The sequence below is a fragment of the Dipodomys merriami genome, unplaced genomic scaffold (genome assembly GCF_024711535.1).
Source record: "Dipodomys merriami isolate MVZ:Mamm:240054 unplaced genomic scaffold, mDipMer1.0.p SCAF_1, whole genome shotgun sequence".
Classification (NCBI taxonomy): Eukaryota; Metazoa; Chordata; class Mammalia; order Rodentia; family Heteromyidae; genus Dipodomys; species Dipodomys merriami.
In genome coordinates this window covers 28,979,144-29,000,918 of record NW_027202270.1, presented here as the reverse complement: position 1 = coordinate 29,000,918, position 21,775 = coordinate 28,979,144, and positions in this window count along the sequence as shown.

Below are 21,775 nucleotides of genomic sequence, written 5' to 3'. Positions count from 1 at the left end.
GAGACACAGAGAGTGAGTGAAATTTAGTTGAGCAAAATCCTAACAGTCAAGGTTTATTTCACAACACAAGGTAGACGGGTCCTGATTTTATCATCCCACCACATCCCCCTCCCCCCCCCGGGAATTAGGGACACAAGGACTTTAAAAGCTGAAGATGCTTTTTCTATAATGTTTTAAAATGGTCAAGATCCCAGTTCAGCCACAAGTTTGCAGAGTTTCTGAATACCGTGGGAACCAGGGACCTCCAGAACCTTCTGTCCTCTGTCCATGGAGAAAAGAACTAGATGAGAGGGTTTGACAGTTCAGCCTCTTGGCTGTGGCAGAATGGTGTGCGGAGAATTCAAGGCAGGGGAAATCTGGGCACTTGGCCTCTACAATTTGTGGCATCCGTGAGCTTGCAGTCACCCTGACTTCCCTCCTTCTGGCGCATTGTACAAAGCCAAAAAACATCCAGTTGGAGAAATGTCTCCCACAATCTAAGCACCAGAGCTGAAATGCCACCCTGTCCAGCTTCAATCCAAGTGAAACAATGGTCTGGATTCAGAGCTGAGAGGTCACAGGGATGAGTCAAAATACCAAGAGAGAAAGGCAAAATGGGAGACTTCTGTTCATGAAGAGTTCATCCTGGGGGGGGGGTGGGGAGGCACAGCAGAGGGTCATAGATTAGTGCCGCCGCTCTGGTTTCCGATGGAGGAATTACGCCAGGAGGGAGAATTGCTGTGATTTGCTTCAGATTGCACAGGTGGAACAGAGTTTTACTAATTACTGGCTGGCAGCAGCCCTTGTTTGCAACACCATAGCAACGATCAACTCTTGGTTTATTCTGAGTTGATAAAATTATCCAGGTCACAAAGACATTATTCAAAACAAAACATGACAAAAATATCTAGTTGCATGGCTTTAAGGCACTACTTTTCAAATTTGGCTGAGGCTGGGAATCAATAAGAGCTTCCATTAACCCTGTAGACTCCTTGGACTTAACCTCATATTCTGCAGGAATCTGTTTGGTAAGTTCTGTAAGTGACTCAGAGATAGCCAGTCCACCAACCATAATTTAGGCTACCCTGGGTTAGACTATGCCCAGGAGTTGTTCATTAGGACTCAGTTCTAGCACTTTTCCTGCTGTACTGGCTAAGTGGGAGCCACTAGCCACATGTGAATATCTTGTGCCAGAAATCCACAAAGTCCAAATGGAGACCGGCTATGAATATAAAGTGCATCCCCCCCAAACAGCATGTATATATCTTTTATGTATTTTTAATATATTGATAAGACTGTAACATATTTCAAGATGTTCATGATCCATTTATATGTTGCAATGACAGTTTGCCATACTGTGCTACAAAACAAACAGACTGTCCATTTGATGAGGCCACTAGGAGATGGGACATTATATATGTGAATACCATTGAATTTCAGAGTTGCTCTAGATGCAGGGATTTTAGATCATACAATGGGTCATAGAGAGTTTTCATACATTGAAGAAGTGGATTTTAGTCTCCTGCATCTTACTTACTTATATCCTTAAAAGGAAATGATGGAATGTTTGCCTGTATGGCAAACATTCAGCTGTGGTACCTTGTAGCGCAACCAAGTGTGTAGAGGCGTTGGCTACAGCTACAAATGCTTGTATCATGTTTTCCAAAACCCACACCAACGTGCAAAACAAACATGTAATGTGCATTTTTGTTAATACAAACCCAAAGATTCTCAACCCTGGATAACCTATTTCAAATGAAGTAATCCTGCTGTCCACCCGATGAAGTAAGAGCCTCTTTAGAAATCTTCAACAGAACACAGGCATAAACAAGATGTTTAAATCCTGGCATTTAAACCTCAGTCATACAGGAGCCAGGGCTCTGTGTATCTTTTCTTTTGTTGTCATTGTTCTATTTGTTTTCATAAAGGTGTGTGTCTTGGCAAGGTAAGAGGGAAGGACACATATAATTTTATATTTTGTTACCTTTATTTATGACTTGGATGTGTAGATTTCTATTTATTTTCCTTAATGTAGATGTAGTAAATGTGAGGGGTAGTCTAGTGCTGACTCCTAAATGGAGATCAGTAAATGCTTGTTGATTGTTTGGTTTGGAACTAGAACAGGGACAAGAGGGTTCTTTGAAAAAAAATAACTTTGAAGAATTTTAACTTCCATACACCTTTGGTTTTCATCTTAGTCTGAAGCTATGAGGGTGGGATTACTTAGGCTGGATGAACAATGAAGCCAAGAAGTGAGTTTTTAGAATATTCCTGGAGAAGACTGTGGGCTCTTAATCTTACTGATGTCTTTCTGCTCTTCTGAGCCTAATTCTAGAGCTTTCTGGATGATTCCAGTACTGACCCAGTGAACTGATGTCTCCTTGCTACCTAGAGATCATTTTAGTGATTCATTACCAAGAAAGCTGCCTGGCACCAGGAGGCACATATTTTTTTCACATATAATAATCTGTAATTTGAGAAACCACCACTTTTAAAGAAAAATTTTGCACATGTTTCTGACAACTTTCCAGGAGGTGAGAACAGCTATGTAGGACGTGACAGGTACACCTCAAATGTCCATGGTGACACTTCCTTTCTGCTTCCTGTGTCTGTGACTTCCCTTCAGCTTAGGTTTCCTCATCTCTAAATTGGAACAAACTGACTTACCTCACAGGTCTTTGTAAGGATAAAGAGCAGCAGGTTTAAATCTCCTTTCATCATCTCCAATCTGCAGTAATTCTTTAACATGTAATCTTTGCTGCTTTTATGACTGTAAGGTATTAGCCCAGGCAAGGTAAATTTCTTGAAGAAATGTTAAAAAAATTGGTATCTTGGGCTGATGATGGGAAGAATAGAAGCATTCTAGAAAAAAAAAACTTATGTTTGTGTAACTGCCAAAGTACAAGGTCAAGAATTGATTTGTTGTATGTGAAAGATGTGGCTGTTTAGAGGAGGCATCTTTATGGTAAGGAAAGATTTGCTTTATAGCAAGAAGTATCTGATCCTAGGTTGAGGCCTTTGAGTAACAGATAAGGTTTAGATCCCATAATGAGATCCTTATGTAACTTTAGTGTGGTGGGTTTTAGTATATTCACAGAGTTTGCTACTTTCCACTGTCTAATTCTAAGACATTTTCATCATACCCCAAAGGTATCTCCTATGAGTCGTTTTCTTGCCTTTTATCCTTTAATCATTTCACCACTGGTGGCTACTAATCTATTTGCTGTCTCTATGGATTTTCACTTCATGTCAATGATTATAATATTTTAACACATATCAATATATTATAATATAATCTATATCAATTATAATATGTGATCTTTTATGTCCAGTTTAATTAGTGCAATGATCTGGTGGTTCATGTTATAGAATGAAACAGTACTTCACTTACTTTTTTCTGGCTGAATAATATACTTTGATTTATTTTGTTGTACAGGTATACCCTATTTTCTTCTATTCATCAGTTGATGGACATTTGTTGTGTCCTATTTTCCAGCTATTATGAATTATGCTGCTATGAACATTTGTAGGCGAGTTTTTTATGTGAACATATGTTTTCAATTCTCTTGGGTATATATGTAGGAATGAAATTGCTGGACCATATGGTAACTCCATGTTTAACTATTTGAGGAACTGCCAGACTGTTTTCCATAGCAGCTACTCCATTTTACATTCCCACCAGCATGAATGGCGGTGGCAATTAGTTCCTTCTTGCCAATGCTTGTTTCTTTAAACACATCCATTTTAGTGGGTAGAATAGGATACTTTGTTGTCATTCTTTGTTGCATTTTAAGTGATTATTGCAATTGATTATTGTTTTATGTGTTAGCCATTTGTATATCTACCACTTACCTGTCTATTTAGTGCCAGTCCTGAGCCTTGAACTCAGGGACTGGGTGCCATCCTTGAGCTTTTTGCTCAAAGCTAGCTACAGCTCAACTTTTAGCTTCTTTTTAAAAATATTAGTTAAAGAGTCTCACTGACTTTCCTGTCTGAGCTGGCTTTGAAATGCAATTCCTCAGATCTTAGCCTCTTGAGTTACTAGGATTACAGGTGTGAGCCACTGCACCTGGCTTTAAATAGTCTAAAAAATCTGTTCTAATTTTTTCCCACAATGATGAATTTTTGTAATGTCTTATGATTTATTTTAAGACCATCTTCACAAAATGCCATATTTGATAACTCTTTAGGGTATAATTTACACTATGCAAATAAGAATATTCTGATGGTTCCAAGATTTTTAAGAAATCACAATGCTGGCTCTTTCTTTCTGTTTGGTCTGCACATGTATGTGATCAAGAAATTTATACTACTCTAGGGACTTATCTCCTCTATGCATACCTTCATCATTATTACTGAAGTTCCTTGGATGTAATTGATATGAACACATTGGATTTAATTTTTTAACCTTCTTTCATCTGATATCAAAGATAAACCAAACATAGTTCTTCACAAAACTTAATTAATTTAACTTCATTTGAACCTTCTCCCAAATGGAGTTCGGTGCTTCCAAATTAGCATTATTTAAATAAACTACAGAAGGGTTTTTTTTAAGTAGCTGTAAAATAAAGAAGATGTACTAAATAATCTTGAATGTTTTTTTTTCAACATTAACATTCTGTGCTTCTTAAGTGGTTCAGTGGTAACTGAAATGGGATGTGAACCCAGGAAGGCTAACTTAAGGCCCCAGCCCCATTTAGATGCCATTCTTCTCCGATGAACTCATTTTTGCAGAATGAGTCTTAACTGGTCCCTTGGAGGCTGAAAACGCCGGAAATCTAAGAAAAGGAAAGACGCAGAAATGAACATATGCGCTTAAGAGAGTGGTCATAGTAATTATTTTGTGGGTCAACTGTATTTGTAGATAAAAGTCATGGTTAAAAAATGCAGAGCAGGTGGTGCCTAGGAAGGAGGGTGGAATTACTCCTTGGGATCCAATGGGATTTGGATGGAAACATTTTCAAAAAGTCTAACATGTTAACGGAAACTTCGACACTAGAATAAAAAGAGTATGTGGAAAATATCTCTTTCACAATCTGCTTTCATCTTGTTACTGGAAAGGGAGCAGATAAAACCTGAGCATAGAATCAGGAGGAAATAGGCGGTAGCAGAGTACAGTTGGAGGTGTGCTTTAAAAGCTGGGTTTGCTCTGTTTCCAACATATTTATACCTGTTCCTTGGACTTATTTGAGAGAGAATGAAGAATTTGAACTTGAATTTGTTGGATATGTTTTGTGCTTAGCACTTTCTGAGACTCTTTGGGTGATTTGAACGTTTTGCTCAAGAAGCTTAAATCCTTCTTTCTATATGGAACCCTTTAGCGAGCAGAGTAACACAATGCATGATTCAATGTTGAAATATAAATTGTATGAAGTACCTTCTAGGAAGTCAGAGAAATCAAGTTCAGACATAATGTCCTAGAAGTGGACTAGAAGGATGAGTGGAATTCAATCCAGGGAAGTGAAGGAAGGTGTCTCTAGGCATGACTTGAATAAAAGAAGATTGGTGTTGGGTTGAGAAAGAGCAATCAGGAGGTAGAACATAGGATATCTTATCAGATGTGAGAAGGCTACAGATCTAATTCCACTCTGTGTGTGTGTGTGTGTGTGTGTGTGTGTGTGTGTGTGTGTGTGTGTGTGTGTGTGTGACCACCCAGGGCTCTTTGTTAGTAAAGTCTGAAACATTCTGGTGCCCTGCATCTTGTATATGCACTTTTCTAATTTGGGGAGAGGAAAGGAAAAAAACAAAATGCTTAAATAGGGATGCAGGCTGACATTGCTTCAGTGGTGGTGGGGGAGTTGGGGAAGTAGTGAGGGAAGGGATGGTAGGGGAAAAACAAAGGAGAAGGCAACAATGCTTGATAGGAAATGTACTCATTACCTTACTCATGTAATGGTAACCCCTCTGTGTACAGTATTTTTATAATAAAAAGTATAAAAAATAAAGGCTGAAACAGCAAAGTGCTACTTGCTGGACGTTCACTCTAAAAATATGGATAAAGTTGTAGGAAAAAATGGTGTTACCCAATTCTCAAAAGGACAAAAGGGACAGGGCTAGATGAATGAATAGAGAAAAGCAGGGAGAGAATACAGTTATACAATTCAATACATAACCTAGGCATACTGGTGGGCCATACCTGTAATCCCAGCTACTCAAGAGTCTGAGATCTGAGGATTGTGCTTCAAAGCCAGCCAGGCAGGAAAGCTCATAAAACTCCAATTAACCAGTGGAGCTGTGGCTCACATGGTAGAGTGTTACCCTTGAGCAAAAATAAAAGCTCAGGACTGTGCCCAGGCCCTGAGTTCAAGCTCTGATACCGGCACCAAAAGAAAAGAATTCAATGCATATGCTACAAAATTAAGAAAGTTGAAGGAAGGGGAAGGGTTAGGAGGGATGGGAGAGTGATGAATGGGGTGACACTGATCACCATTCATGGCATTCATAAACTGCTTTGTTGAATAGCAGCTCCTTTGTACAACTACTTAAAGATAATTTTTTAAAAGTTAGAAAAGTTATTTAAATTTTTTCCTGGTAGCTGAAATATCTTTGAAATAGTGAGGGAAACCCTATTGAGTCACAATGAATTTTCAGGTAAGTGATTGGAATTAATATTTTGTTTGTGCATGGGACATTTGAGTCCATGCATACTATCACTGTCTCTTCTTGTGTAGTTTTGTACCCAAGACAGACTATCTCAAGGTCGTATAGATGATTTCTTGTGAATTCTCTTAAGTAGTTCATACAGCCTTGGTTCCATCTATTTCTTCACTAAGGTTCTGTAACTAGCCTCTTCTCTCTGAACCATTTGTTCATTTATCTTTGCTATTAATTCTACTACATTAACATATATTGGGTTATAATTGGCAATTCATATTTTTCTAGAAAATCTTAGATTTTTCTTCTGGCCTAAAATATTTGAATAGAACCATTCATGTATCAAAAAATGGGATTACTTGATTAAAAAGTCAGCATTGTAAATAATGCAATTTCAAACATTTCCTTTTTCTAATCTTTAGTAGAGTTATACTATCACAATTTAGGGTAGTATGGAAAAAATCATTAAGCCAAATGTGAAAATTAAAATAAAATTATTCAGTTTATTTTAATTTTTAAAATTTTATTTCATTGTAATGATGCTGTACAGTTACATGAGTAAGGCAATGAGTACAGTTCTTGTTATTTTTTCTAACATGTATGGAATAATAGAGGGAGCAAGGAGAGTCAAAGAAAATTAGATTCATGTTCTAGGTCACACAGCAATTAAATGGCAAAGCCAGTTCCCTTGGTCCCTGGATTCGCTCCAAAACAAACAAACAAACAAACAAACATTGTTGATACTTTAATCTTTGTTTGTGCAAGTCCTGATATTGTATGTCACACTCAAATGAGGCAAGCATTTATTCTATTTCTTTTTTATTTTATTTTTTTTAAATATATACTTTTATTGTAAAGATACTGTACAGAGGGGTTACAGTTACATGAGTAAGGTAATGAGTACATTTCCTATTGAGCATTGTTACCCCCTCCTTTTTTCCCCCCTACCATCCCTTCCCTCTCTACCTCTCCAACACCTCTCTCCCTCCCCCCCCTCCCACCCTCCCACCCCCCGCCACGCCAAAGTTGTAAATTTCATTTTCAACATAGTGGCTTGTACATCTCATTGTTACAATAGGTCAACCTGTATCCTTATTTTAGCATTTCATTATTTCCCTTCCCATCCCCCAATTAGAAAAATGAATATACAAGATGCAGGGCACCAGAATCAAATACAATGAAAACGGGTTATACCATGGGGAAAGAACATACAAAAGAAACAAAAAAAATCACATAGTACATTATAAGTACATTAAAAGCAACAGATAAAAACCTCTTGTGTCCCTATCTTGGGGTTCATTTTGCTTAGCTTTTGACCTTTTCTGCTTGTCCTAGACATATACTAGTTATTGCAAATAAGGGAAACCGTGGGACCTATGTTTCTTTGGGCCTGGCTTACTTCACTTAATATAATTTTTTCTAAGGCTTTCCATTTCGTAACAAATGGGCCGGTGTCATTTTCATTCTATTTCTTTATGATATCTCTGTGGGCAAAATACCAGTGTATATCAAAGCCTACAATCAGGTCCTTCAAGGTATCTTTCCTAAGTTAATCACATCAAAAGTTCCTGAACCCCATCTCAGAAATACCACACTGGATTTCATTGAGGTTAGAGCCCAAGGATTGGCATTTTAATCAAGAATCTGGGCGATTTTGGTCTATAGCAAAACAGTTCAGCAGGAGTGTTTTATTTTGTTTTTGAGCCTCAGGTAAATTTTTCAGCAAGAACAATTTAAATAATCACTGTTTTTTTACGTGTGTGGCTTGAAGAAGTAGGCCTTCTGAATTGTTAGTGTAAGATGTAATATTCCTACATTCAACCACTAGAATCCAATAGGGAAAACATAAAAATGTGGATTATTTTTCACTTATACAGCTTCAAGCTGAAAGAGGACACATGTTTGAAGTGTGTGTGTATGTGTGTGTATATGGGTGTACATTAGTCTTATACTCAGTAAAGAAACTGAATTGACAATCCCTGATCTTTGTTTTACCTGAAGTCCTTGAAGCCAATGTTTTCAAAGACAAAATTTCAAGGAACTGAAAGAAAAAAAGCCATCTGATTAATTTTTCAGATCTAATATAACTTTGATGGATAACAATGGTGCACAGAAAGAAAAACTCTGGGTCATTTCACTTATAGAAAAATATGTGCAAAATCTTTAAAAAGCAATTAACTAAATCTAATCAAACATCTAAATAAATTCAAGAAGTATTTATTCTGGGGCTGGGAAGGTGGCTCAGTGGTAGAGCGCTTGCCTTGCATGCTTGAGGCCCTGGGTTCGATTCCTCAGCACCACATAAGCAAAAAGAAAAAAGCCGGAAGTGGCGCTGTGGCTCAAGTGGTAGAGCGCTAGCCTTGAGCTGAAGAGCTGAGGGACAGCACCCAGGCCCAGAGTTCAGGCCCCACGACCAGACCCCCCCCAAAAAAAGAAGTATTTATTCTGGAAATAAAAGAATAGCTCAATATTAAAAAGTTGACCATATTAAAAATGAAATAAAAATTATTGATTGCCTCAATAGCTATTTTAAAATAATTTAATAAAGTTCAAAACTATAAAAGTCAGATTAGTGATAAACCCAGAGCAGAGAAATTATAATTTCATATGTGTACTATATATGTATATAAGTATACATATATGTACCTATATGCATATATACTATAGATCACATAAGTAATATATGTAAATACAATTTTATGTGTAAATATGTGTATATAAATGATACATTAATACACTTTAGTCATAGTTTTTCAGCAAACAAGGGATAAATGGAATTGTCTTTGACTTGATAAAGTCTACATTCTACATCTACAGCAAATATCAGGTCAACTGGCAACCTTTGTATATATCCTAAATAATACCAGAGACAAACTAAAAGTATCAGCATCATTACTGGTGAATATATTGCTAAATACTCTTGCCAATTAAATGAGAGAAGAAAAAAGAGATTATGGAAGAGACAAAACTGTTGTTTTATTAATAATGTGATTTTCCCATTGGAAATTAATCAAAGTTGAATTCAATCAAATTGGGCTAACAGATTACTAGAAGTGTCCTGGGTTCAACAACGTTGGTAGGTACAAAGTTATTTAACAAAATTTATTCTGCTTCTCTCAACCAGCAGCAACAAACTAGAAAATTTCATTTAAAAATAAAATACCAATCAGAATAGCATTCAAAGCTGGCCAGCTATCTGTTTTTGTTAGTAAGTTTTATTAGAACAAAGACGTATTTATTTCCTTAGATAAATGTTAATTAGAAAGAAAAGAAGAAATTATGTGCAAAAATAAACAAAGACAAATAGGCAAGTCACAGTAGTGGAAGCTTCCAAGCATGAGTAGTGTCTGAGGAGATGCTCAAGTTACCTCAGTAATCAAGAACTCTAGTTTAAAATAACAAGGAAACAAATGCTTCACCATGACCAACATAGCAGAAATTGAACATATAAAGGATGGTAAGTGTTGGTGAGGATACAGTGAGAGAATGCATTTCCTGGCAAGGGGGGTGTGGTAGTGGGGGGAGGGGGTGCAATGGGAATGGGGGTGGAGTTATAAATTGGTGCAGCCACTCTGGTCCACAGGTGTGTGTGTGTGTGTGTGTGTGTGTGTTTCCTACAACCTAGTAAGTGTAATCTAATCTTAAAGACATCTCACAAAGATTCATACAGGAACATATGTAGGGATGGGCATCATTTGTTCTGGTGAGAAATTGATAGTAATTTAAGGGTCCTTCAGTAAGAGAATAAATAAAATCAAATGTAGATGTATAGTGGTAAAATGCAGAAAGAGTAACGTTTATATGTATGTATGCATACATACATTTGTTTATCTGTGTGTGTATATACTCACATATAGAGAGAGACATATGTTCATAACAAAACATAGTCTTAAGTATGAAGTACTGGGAGCAAGATAAAATTCATAGCATAATACTATTTTTAATAAATTAGCCTATATATGCATAGAAGGCAACATTAAAATTTCATAAGAATGACTGCATAAGGACATGGATGCATTATTTGGTTGGATAATCTCAGTTTGGAGGGAAGAAAATAGAAACTTGAAAATGTAAAGCATCGTTCACAAATTTGACTATATTCTGTAAACTAAAGAGTGGAATAAATTTAAGTGTGCACTATATATATGTATATATGTATAATTTTGCAGACCTTTAGCCACATTTTGAACAAATGAGATTAGTGGTGCTCAGAAAATATATACTTGCTTTCCCAAATTCATCACCCTTATATACATGTAGTCACAGAATTTCCTTTTGTGAATACTTCTCTAGCTCAGCTAGAAAGCTGTGCTTATGGCATGTGGAAGAATTGAAGGTAGAGAGGGTTTTGCTCTGCTATTGCTCAGAATGTAATATCCGACTAGGCTATCTGTGCAGCTATCAACCACATTTGTCCTCCAGTGAATCAGAATCCTGCAGGATATGGATTAGCATTTAAATGTAATAGAATCATACCAAATACTACCATGGAGGAGAATGCTGACACTATTTATTTCCAGTATCGTGCTCAGACTTATATCATACCAAATGAGAGTTTAGTTTTTATTTGAGCACAATGCCAGGCACATACCTGATAGTCTTTTTTTTAAGGTATCTTGCCGAATTAATGAACACAAAGAAAAAACAAATATCAACTCATCATTTTCAGCCCTCTGGCTTAAATAAAATTTATAAATGGGTAATGTCCTAAGAAAAATTCCCCCAATAAAACATGTGATTATTGCAATATGGGAACTTTTGAAAACATGTTTAAGGAACAAAACTTCCCTTCTCTGATGAAGAGAATTAATTTCTCTTTATACAAGGCTCCATGCCTAATCTTTTGCCATCACATCTGTTCCCATGTTTAGTGACTGTGATGCAGCAGATGATGGTTTAAGCTTAAGATTCAAAGACTGTGATTATTAAACTGAGTAAGAGATCTCGACGCACCCAAGGATAAAATGGTTGGAGACTAGAGGAAGAGTAGCAAGCAAACCAGGTTGAGAAAAATTCTATTGAAGCCGTTGAGCATGAGGGAAACACCGTCCTCAGAGCCCGGTAAGCTGGCATTCAGACTGCCAGGAGTAGGCAATTGCTTCTCCAGACAAAAGAGAAGGTCATAGGAAACTCCGGTCAATGCAACACACTTTTTGAGCAAATCTATGAGCTAAGTGTTTTTCAGATATTATCTTCTTTAATCCTTACAACCTTATGAGGTGGCTGACGCAGCCATCTTGTTTCAGATGGGCTAGCTTAAGGCTCAGAGATCTCAAGTGTCTTGCAAAGGTCAGGTCAATGGTAGACAAGGAAAAGATGAACTCCCATTTCTTTTCTCCAAGGCTTTGGCTATTTCCATAATATCACAGCCTGTCTCTTTGTTGCAGCTTAATCTGACCAGGAGGGCAGATTAAGGAGAAAAATACAAATTTTTAATAGCTAGAAGATAAAGTCCTAAGTTCAAATGGGCTAGCCACAAGTGCTGGGAGCTTGGCAATATTCAGAAATGATGATGCCATTAATATGTATATTTCTTTTTTATGATTTATTTTTGTTGTGGTTGTTTGATTTTTCTAATTTTTAAAACTTTGTTACTAGAAAGGTGATATGCAGAGGGGTTACAGTTACATAAGTCAGATACTCAGTACATTTCTTTTTGGACAATGTCACCCATTCCCTGACTCTCTCCCAGTTTTTGCTCCAGTCTCCACCCATAAGTTGCATAGTCCATTTTCAACCTAGTGCCTAGTGAGTAAGTACCACAGCTGCATTTGTTCACCCTTTGCCCCTCCATGTCTATGCCCCCTTACCCTCCCAAAGACAAAGGAAAACAAAAACAACAAAGAAAAAAGTATATTTGTTAAATTGCATTGTTTGCATTGTTTCTATTCGATGTAACTAGATCACCCAAAAAAGGTTACATTGCCTGTGAAACTCTAAATTACTGGGTAGGGGTGGGGAAAGGATTCCAAGGAACATGTTACTTTCGAAAAGTTTTGAGACATAATTGGAAAAGACAGGAGAGCTCCATGGGGGAATATTATAAAGTATACAGCCTGAAACGAAGAGGGTTAGCACTGAGACAAGGATGCCAGCTGCAGAGTGGTGGTAAGATTTCAAGTTGTAGGTAGTGAGTTGAAGAAGAACTATTAGAACGAGGATGGTTTGTCTTGGTGTTCCTCAGTATGGTTAGAAGAGCCTGGAGGTAGCAGCATCTTAAATGTCTGAGAAGTCAAAACTATTCTTAGAACAATACAAGATTACACTCTTCACTTGGTTGGCCTATTATTAATACTCTAAAGTACTTGTGAGTATTTGTACTCACAAAGTATTAAAATATTCTTGCCCTTTCTAAAAAGGTATTAGCATGAAATAGAATTTCTTTAATATTCTTGAGCCAAAGCAACAGATAGCATCAGAAATATACGAGAGTCTTCCAGTGTCTTCCATTAAGTCAGATCTTAGTGATATTTACAGGAATGTTAAGCCGTGCTCACCATTTCACCTTTTATTGTTTGGGGAGAATATGGTGTTTTTCACTAAAATATATGTAGTAAAATTATATACTCAAATTGATTTTTAAATAAATGTTTTTAACATTTTATCTCAGACTCTTGCTTGTATAGATATAAGCAGGAATCGGGCTTCTCAGTAATTTCTAAAAATGTAAAGGAGTACTGAAACCATATATTTTGAGAATCAGGGTGTGTGTGTGTGTGTGTGTGTGTGTGTGTGTGTGTGTGTGTGTGTGTGTGTGTGTATGAGAGAGAGAGACAGAGAGACAGAGAGAGACAGAGAGACAGAGAGAGAGAGACAGAGAGAGAATTTGGTGTCTTTTCTTTTCTTTTTTGTCAATGGGGGCTTGAACTCTGGGCCTGGGCGCTGTCCCTCAGCTCTTCAGCCCAATGTGAGTGCTCTACCACTTGAGCCACAGCGCCATTTCCAGTTTTCTGGTGGTTAATGGGAGATTAGAGTCTCACAGACTTTACTGCTTGGGCTGGCTTTGAATCTCAATCCTCAGATCTCAGCCACTTGACTATGTAGGATTACAGGCATGAGCCACTGGCGCCCAGCTGGTGTCTTTTCTTAAAAGTTAGGTTTAAGGAGATGTATCACATGCAGTAAATTATCCTCATTTTGTGTGTGGCTATGGATCTTCAGGAACGCATAGATGTGTCCGTCACCACATTCAAGTAACAGAACATTTCCATCCCCCCCAAATGTTTCCTCAGTCTGTCTGATCCATCCCTCCAATAACCACTGAACTATCTTCTGTTCCGATTGTCTTTTCCAGAACACTGCATAAATGGAAGTAGGGTGAGTCAAGCTTCTTTCACTTAGTACAATACACTTGCAGTTTGTTTCCATTGTTGTGGGCTTTGTGGGTAGCTCCTTTTTGTTTGTTTTAGCTCCACTTGTTTGTTTTAGTTTGAAGCAAGGTCTCACTATGAACTTCGGCTGGCCTCGAATCCAGAATTTCCCTGCTTCCACTGCCTGAGTGCTGGGATCACAGGTATCACCATGCCCAATTCTTTTTTGATTTTTTTAAATTTTTAATAAGTTTTTTATTGTGAAAATACTGTACAGAGGGGTTACATGAGCAAGGTAATGAGTCCATTTCTTATCACACATTGTTGCCTCCTCCTTTGTTTTTCCCCTACCATCCCTTCCCTCCCACCTCCACCATGCCCAGTTCTGAGTAGTAGTCTACTCAACAGTTTAATGCTCTGAGGTTTGTTTGGTATATAGTTGTGTAATAAACATTCACATGCTGCTTTTTGTGTAAGTTCTTTTTTTTTTTTTGAGTAAACAGCTGGGAGTTTAGCAGTATGGTGGCTTAGATATTTGAAGAAACAAAGGCCTGCATTTTTACCTTGAGGGCTCATAGAGACAAGATGGCCTGCTTTTTTGTCCCTATTCCTTCCTGGAAGCTTTATGGAATTTCTTGTGTGAGGCAGGAAGTTCTCTGGAGAGGCCGTATTGGGCACATCTTACCCATACTGTATGCCCCTCAGACCTCTTGCTCTTCCTCAGCCGTTCATACCAGCCAACGAGAGCACTTGGATCTGAGCCGTTTTACTATGTCACTAAGATAAGCCATCACCTGTCTTAAAAAATAAAATAAAATATAATCAATACATTGGGAAAAATCAAAGTAAGTCCCTGCTTTATTTATTAACACATTTTAAAAAATTACAAATGGTTTGCACTAGAATTTTTTTGCTTTTGTAAAGTTACATGTAAAATGTCCTTTACAAAAAATAACTGGTTACATATTGGTTCTTTTCATATGATCATTTTCTAATTGTGATCTCATTCTTTAAATTATTTTGTGTCATTTTCTACAAATAGTCTGTCCTAAAACTCTTTTTAAAAATTTTCCACAAAACAACTTTAATAGCTATGTGATATTCCATAATCTATCTCTAACATAATTTACTTAGGCATTTTTTTGATTATTGAGAAGTGTTTTTGTTTTATTATTACCCAAATAAGTAATGCTGTGGGCTAGCCTTTTTCTTCATAAAGAATTCTTTATTGAATTTTTTTCTTCCTTTGTCTTCCTGATAACAAAATCACATTTGAAACTTCAAAAAATTATAAAATTACAAAGAGTAACATCTTGAATGACCCTAGGGAAAGTTTATTTAATTTATTTCTTTTCCCCCTACAATCTAGTAACACTGCATGCCGACCATCTGCTGATTTCTGCATTAAGCGCGGAAAGAGAGTGTTCAAATGAAATGTAGCTTGAGGTTTAGATTTTGAGAATCCAATTCAGTGGAGTAAATATCAACTGATGATTATACCCATTATTGTGTTTGGCCCTGGTAGGCTGTGTAGAATTATAGCAGCTGATACTTAATGAAGAGCTGGACCTTTCCAATTCTCTGCATTGGAAAGTTTCATTTCATCTTCACACAACCTATAACACATGTGAATTGCACACCCCACTTTCAGGAAGTAGGGGTAAACTCATTGTGCAAGGACATCTATACAAGGCAAAACCAGGATTTGAATCCAACATGGCTATCTTTTCCTGTTCTTCGCCCAAGAGAATTTGTGATCAGAAGAAGAAAATCTCCACAACATCTGCTTTTCCTAGGGGAGTTTTTTCCTCTGGTGCTCCTGTTCCAAGAGCAATTTCTGTAGGAGACTAAAGGATGACTAAAGCTGTTCCCAAGGGAGAAAGGTCAGCACTGATCACACATCAGGCCCTTTTGCACAAAGCAATTAAGTCCTGGTATCTGGAACATTTTGCTACTAGCATTTGTATTCAATACTTTTGAAATGCACATATACTTTTTAAAACAAACACATAAATAGGAAAGCAATGAAATTTAGACTGTAGATAAGAAGGCAAAGAAAACTTGCAAAAAAAGACAGCACTAAACCTGACAACCTGACTTCTATTTTCTAAATATTGTTTTGTATAAGAGTTTCATAAGTTAACCACATTTAGGACAGCCTGTATTTTATTGGTGTAACTTCTTTTCTTTTTCCTTTCCTCCCTCCTTTCCTCCCCTCCTCCCTCCCTCCCTCCCTTCTTCCTTCTTTCTTTCTTTCCTTCCTTCCTTCCTCCCTTCCTTCCTTCCTTCCTTCCTTCCTTCCCTCCTTCCTTTCTTTATCTCTTGCTTTCGCTGTTTCATAAATTAGGGAAGTTCTGCCATGAAGCAACCTGTTTAAATATTGTCTGAAATTTTCTATATTTATTTAGATCCAAAGCATTTTTCTCTGGTGAGCCCTATTTGCATTCTGTGCACTTGGGGAGCTGTCGGAAGAGGCTCGGGCTCATGTTGACAGAAATTGTCTTCGGGTAGCTTTGGAGGGAAGGGGCCAGGCTCTGTCAGTCCTTGGGTTTGTAGAGGTGGTCGAGGGGCCACCAGGCGCTGGTTTTAATGCCTCATCATATCCCACTAATTCAAACAGTGAAGTGAAACATGACAATTTCCACCAAACAGACTAATTCTCACATTCTGACTCATTTCCCTTACACTTTTGAAAACTCTGGAGGCCAAAAGGAGCTGTGATTACAAAACAGAGGAAGGCCCTGGTTCAAGTGTGTCATGTTACAGGCAACACCTGCTGCCCATTCAGCAGTCCAGGCCTCTTACCCAACGTGTCCAGCTGCTCATCACTCCTAGCACATGAGGCTGCCTCAGGTCAGCGTGATGAAGACTTTCCTTCACCCCCACATTACCTTCTCCCCACCCCCAAAGTCCTCTAGTTATTGTGTGGTTAGAGGTGGTGATTGAATTAACCAAGCTGCTGAAAGCAGAAAATGGAACTCACAGGAAAAGGGCTCTGTGCCTCAAACAAGCGGCTTTGTTGGCTCCCCACTCTGGAGCAAAAGTGGGAGCAACACTTAGATGGTACCTGGTGATTATAGCATTAGCCAGGCACTGCTCTTCAGTGCCTGTCACTCACTGCCGAGAGGCTGCGGATGATCCACAGCCCTGTAATTATGAGACTAATTCCTAAAAGGTCAGAACTCCTTAATCAAAAGCTAATCAAAGCGTTTTGTAAATGGTGCTAATTCCATCCAGAGTAGAAGGTGGGAGAGTTAGGAGGCCAGGGGCAGTAGCCCTGAGTCCTCTTGAACCGGAGAGGTTCTGAGAATAGGTGATGATAAAGCAAATAGCAGCACTCAAGGGAAAAAGAAGTCAATATGAGAGTTATTAATTTTATTAAATACAACATGAGTCCTCTGATGACTGGCCTTGTATGTGAGAGGCCAGTGAAGGGATGACAGTCCGAACAGTCAGCCCTACCTCTACCCCTATCCTTTCTCTAGAAGCTTCCCTGAATAATACCTGAAATAACACTTGAGCCTGTTCAGTTCATGGAACACCTGCACCTGCACATTTGTGTACAAGATAGATTTAACCTATTATTGAGATAAGCAAACAGAGTGGAAATTCAGTTCCTTCCCTTGGCTAGTTAGTAGCCTATGGAGGGATCAAACATGAATCCTTTGATTGAAAATGTGGTGCTCTGTGATCTATAAGATCTCTTATCACATCAGAGCTTGGGCTCTTGAGTCACCCTGGCGGTTTCCTCAGTAATCAAGACTTTGCCCTATTTCTCTCCCCCACCCACCCCACTACTATCTAGCCTATAGTTCTTCATTACAAACCTCCTAGTTACAAATAAGGAAATAAAGGAAACAAATCCTTGGCCTTTCCAAGTCTCAGTCACTAGAAATGCAGTTAAACTCATCTGGCCTGAAGTCAGTGGCTTAAATCTGTAATCTTAGCTACTCAGAAGGCTGAGATGAGAGTATGGTGGTTAAAAGCTGGCCAAGGCAGAAATGTCTGTGAGACACTTGTCTCGAATCAACCAGTAAAAAGCCAGAAGAGGAGGTATAGCATAAGTACATAAGTGGCAGAGTACTAGTCCCCATACAAAACAAACAAACAAAATCCCCCCCAAAACCAAGGGAGAGTGTGAGGAATGCACATAATCTCTCCAGCCCTGCCACCCACTGACAAGCCTGTGTCATTCAGGATGGGTCACCATCATTTAGAATAATCTCATTACTTCTCGAAGGCTTTGAACCATCTTCCGCATATATAATTTATAAGAACACACTTTGCTGATCAGTTGAAATCAAGCTGCTGATAAATTTCTGGAAGCTCTCCTTATGCAATTGGGCGTGACAACCCTTCAAGGCGAAGTGGATTTCTTTGTGGTCCCATATTTTGTGCAGCCGTCTACAAACTTGAGGCAACAGCCTCTTCTTCCAAACCTCATTTTCTCTCCTTCCTGGGGTGTGAGTTCCCCAAAGTGTGATTAATCCATCGATTGATCGCCTCTTGCCATGGGGAGGGTGAGATACAGCTAGAAATTGGTGCCAGGAGGCCTATGTGACTGGACTGCTAACATGAGGTGAGAAGAGGCAAGTGCTAGCCTGTGCTTCCAACCCCAGCATGCACACGGTGGGGTGGGGGCACAAAAGCCCTGCTTCCAACGTGCCTGGCAGAATGAGCCCTCTCATCAAAATGCAGCTGATTTCCTTTCAAATGAATGATAATGTATACTCCCTGCTATCTCTATTGGCTTCACAAAGGTCTAATAAAAGTTTATAGATAAAGGGAAAGAAGAAGATGAGGGGGAAAAAGGTAACAAGAGAGAAATCTCCTGGAAAGAGAGCTGAACAAAAAGGTCCTGCTTTGATTAAAGTGGGCTAGGCAGATATAATGGATCACCAAAAGCTTGCCAGCAAAAGGGATTATTATTATTATTATTATTATTATTATTATTATTATTATTAGAAGGGATTTACCCAATATTCTGAGGCACTGCTGTGGGGAAAGGTAAGGAAAAGAGAGGATAGACAATGACTCCAGAGAGAAAGACTTCTACCTGTAAAGGAGGAATAGGTGCACTAAACTCAGTATCCTCACTAGTTTTAACTAGTAAGCAAAGAAAAGAAAGAATTGGCAAAGCTCTCTTTTTTTCTCTCCTCTCCTGCCAAAGAGAAAGTCAAGCATGCCTCTCCTGGGGGCAGATGCCATGTTTTCCTTCAGTCTGCCTCTCATGGTTAAAAGAAACATATGCCCCCCAAGTCACGCCACTCTCCTTATTTCACAAAACCCTAGCTAGTGCGAGAATCCATTTGGGATTATATAGCACTTTTCATTTCCTATGCAATTGATTTTCAGTGTACCTAAGTAGAAAAGAAGCATGTTGAAAAGCTGACCTGTGGGCTGAAATCTAGTGGCCTTCTTCATCAGGTACAGTGGCAGTGTGGCCATCCGCATAGTAGCTCTCATGTCTCTGACTTACAGGTTTTCTGGTTTGTCTGTTCCAGATGTGTACCAAGCCAAAGGAGCATGGGAAGACATTTGGAAGGGACAGATAGAGGAAATAGTTAGAATATAGGGAAGGAAACAGAATACATGGCCGAATCGTATGGCCAGATCTTTTTTGCTGAGGATGAGGTGGAGGCAGAGTCCGGTCACCAAGTCCAGTCTTGGAGATTTTTCCTCATTTCCTGGAGGAACAACCAAGAACTAAAACTTGAAGGATGGATAGATAGAAATTCATGGTGTTACATAGGAGGCAGATGGAAGAAAGGTTGAGAGATTAGAATGGAAGATCCTCACTTAGGCCTGAAAGTAAGAGAAAAATGGTACAGTCAGGTAACTAGAAACGATCTCACATGACGGGAGCATAGCATTTAAGGAAGACAGTGGTAAGATAAGGGGCTAGAGAATCAAGTCAGAAGCATTAAAATGTTTGGTCTTATTTCTGAGAAAAAAAAATCACAGAGCCACAGAATAACCTTCAATGGTGTTTTGAAATGATCAGTGTTGAGGATATGGAGGACAGATCAGGAAGGGATCACATGGAAGCAGGAAGATCTATTAGGAGAAGATCACCCAAACCAGGCACTCTAACCTCAAATTGTGACAATGGGAATGAAGTGAAGAAAAGGAAGGAATCCAGAGTAAATGCCATAGAGAGCCCATATCCATTGAAACTTTGCCTATACTTTATTATGAATGGTTCTAGTACTCTTCCAGGAAGAGCCCACTACTTCATAGGTGCCCAATAAATTAACCAAAAAGAAAAACAAAGACAAAGTTAAGTGAGAAGTTGTTTTCTCAGCAGGTTGGACAAGTTAAAAACTCCTGGAGACAAGAAAATAGCATATGTGCCAGGTTCAGGTTTAGTTTAAAGAAGAGTCCCAGAATAGAGAAAGAATTGCTGTTTAAAATAAAAAACAGAAAATGGAGTGCCCCTGGTCACACCAGACTGGCTCAAATGAAGCTACTTTCACAGTGTCCAACTAGCAACTCATAATGGCAAAGTTGCACGTGCTTGGGTGATGAGCAAACCATTTTCCACAAAGCCAGTGCTTCAATATTTTGCTTGGCATCAGAGTCAGATTGGACTGGAGAAGAATGTGGTTTGGAAATAGGCTGAGAATTAATAATAATGAAATGGCCCATGAAAAATGCCAGTGTGTCCAAACACAGAGCATAGGCTCTGATAGAAATATTATTTTGCAGTGTCTTTATTAATAAGTTGAAATGAGAGGTTCATTTGTTGATGCAAATTTCAGATGCTTCTAAATAAGGCGGCATTGTCAACACCCAGCTGATCACAATGTCCCCAAAGAGGCTCAAAACTGAAGGACAGGAAATGATAGAACAAGGTTAAATTTGGCTAGATGCAAACTGCATCTGGGGGAAAAATAATTCAAAAAGCAGATATTCACTAGGCCAAAGAAATCTGGACCACACTGGCGCCAAAGGAGACCCAGGTGCGATTCCGGATGGCAAATTAGGTGGGAGTTTAAAATATGCTAGGGCAGTCCAAAGCCCACTCAATCTTGGCCTGAGTCGTTTGCTAAAGTCGTTTCCCATCAAAGGAAAAAAGCACTGGTCTGCCCTGGCCTTCTCTACTTGCAGACCATTTTCAAAAGAAATTCAATCCATTCATTGTTTTGGCTTTAGTTCTTGAGGATAAAACAAAAATCATCTACTAGGACTACAGGGCTTCTACTATTACTTTTTTTTTACGGAGGAGAAATAAAGAATAGCTGTTTGTATATAGAAGCTTCATTTCATTGTAACTTAAGATGGGTCTCTAATATTCTTTCACTATTTTCTCATTGTGGTTTTATTTTAACAGTCTTCCAGGTAAGTGGCTACTTAGTCATATGGTCCCTCTCTAGTTTACATATTAAGCAGCTGGGGTATGGTAGCTAAGGGCATTTAAAAGCTTTCATCATTGGTCTCTCTGTCTGGTGCTTTGTTCATGACAAGGACATCTTCCTTCTAAATGATTCAATGTTTTGAGACACCTTAAAGGGAATTGGAGTATTGTAATCAATGGCATCACAGGATCATAATGGGATGACTTAATAGCAGGTGAAGTATGTGGCTTAAGGCAACTAAAGGCCTTAAAAGCTAATTGAGGAACAGGCACTGGTGGCTCACGTCTGCAATCCTAGCCACTCAGGAGGCTGAGAGCTGAGGATTGCAGTTCCAAACCAGCTCTGGCAGGAAATTTGTGAGACTCTTATATCCAATAAAGTACAGGAAAAGCCAGAAGTGGCGCTATGGTTCAAATGGTAGAGTGCTAGCCTTCAACACAAAGAGGGACAGAGGCAGCACCCAGGTCCTGGCTTCAAGTTTCCAGGATTGGCAAAAAATAAAAATAAAAAAAATAATTGATACGTGGATATTAC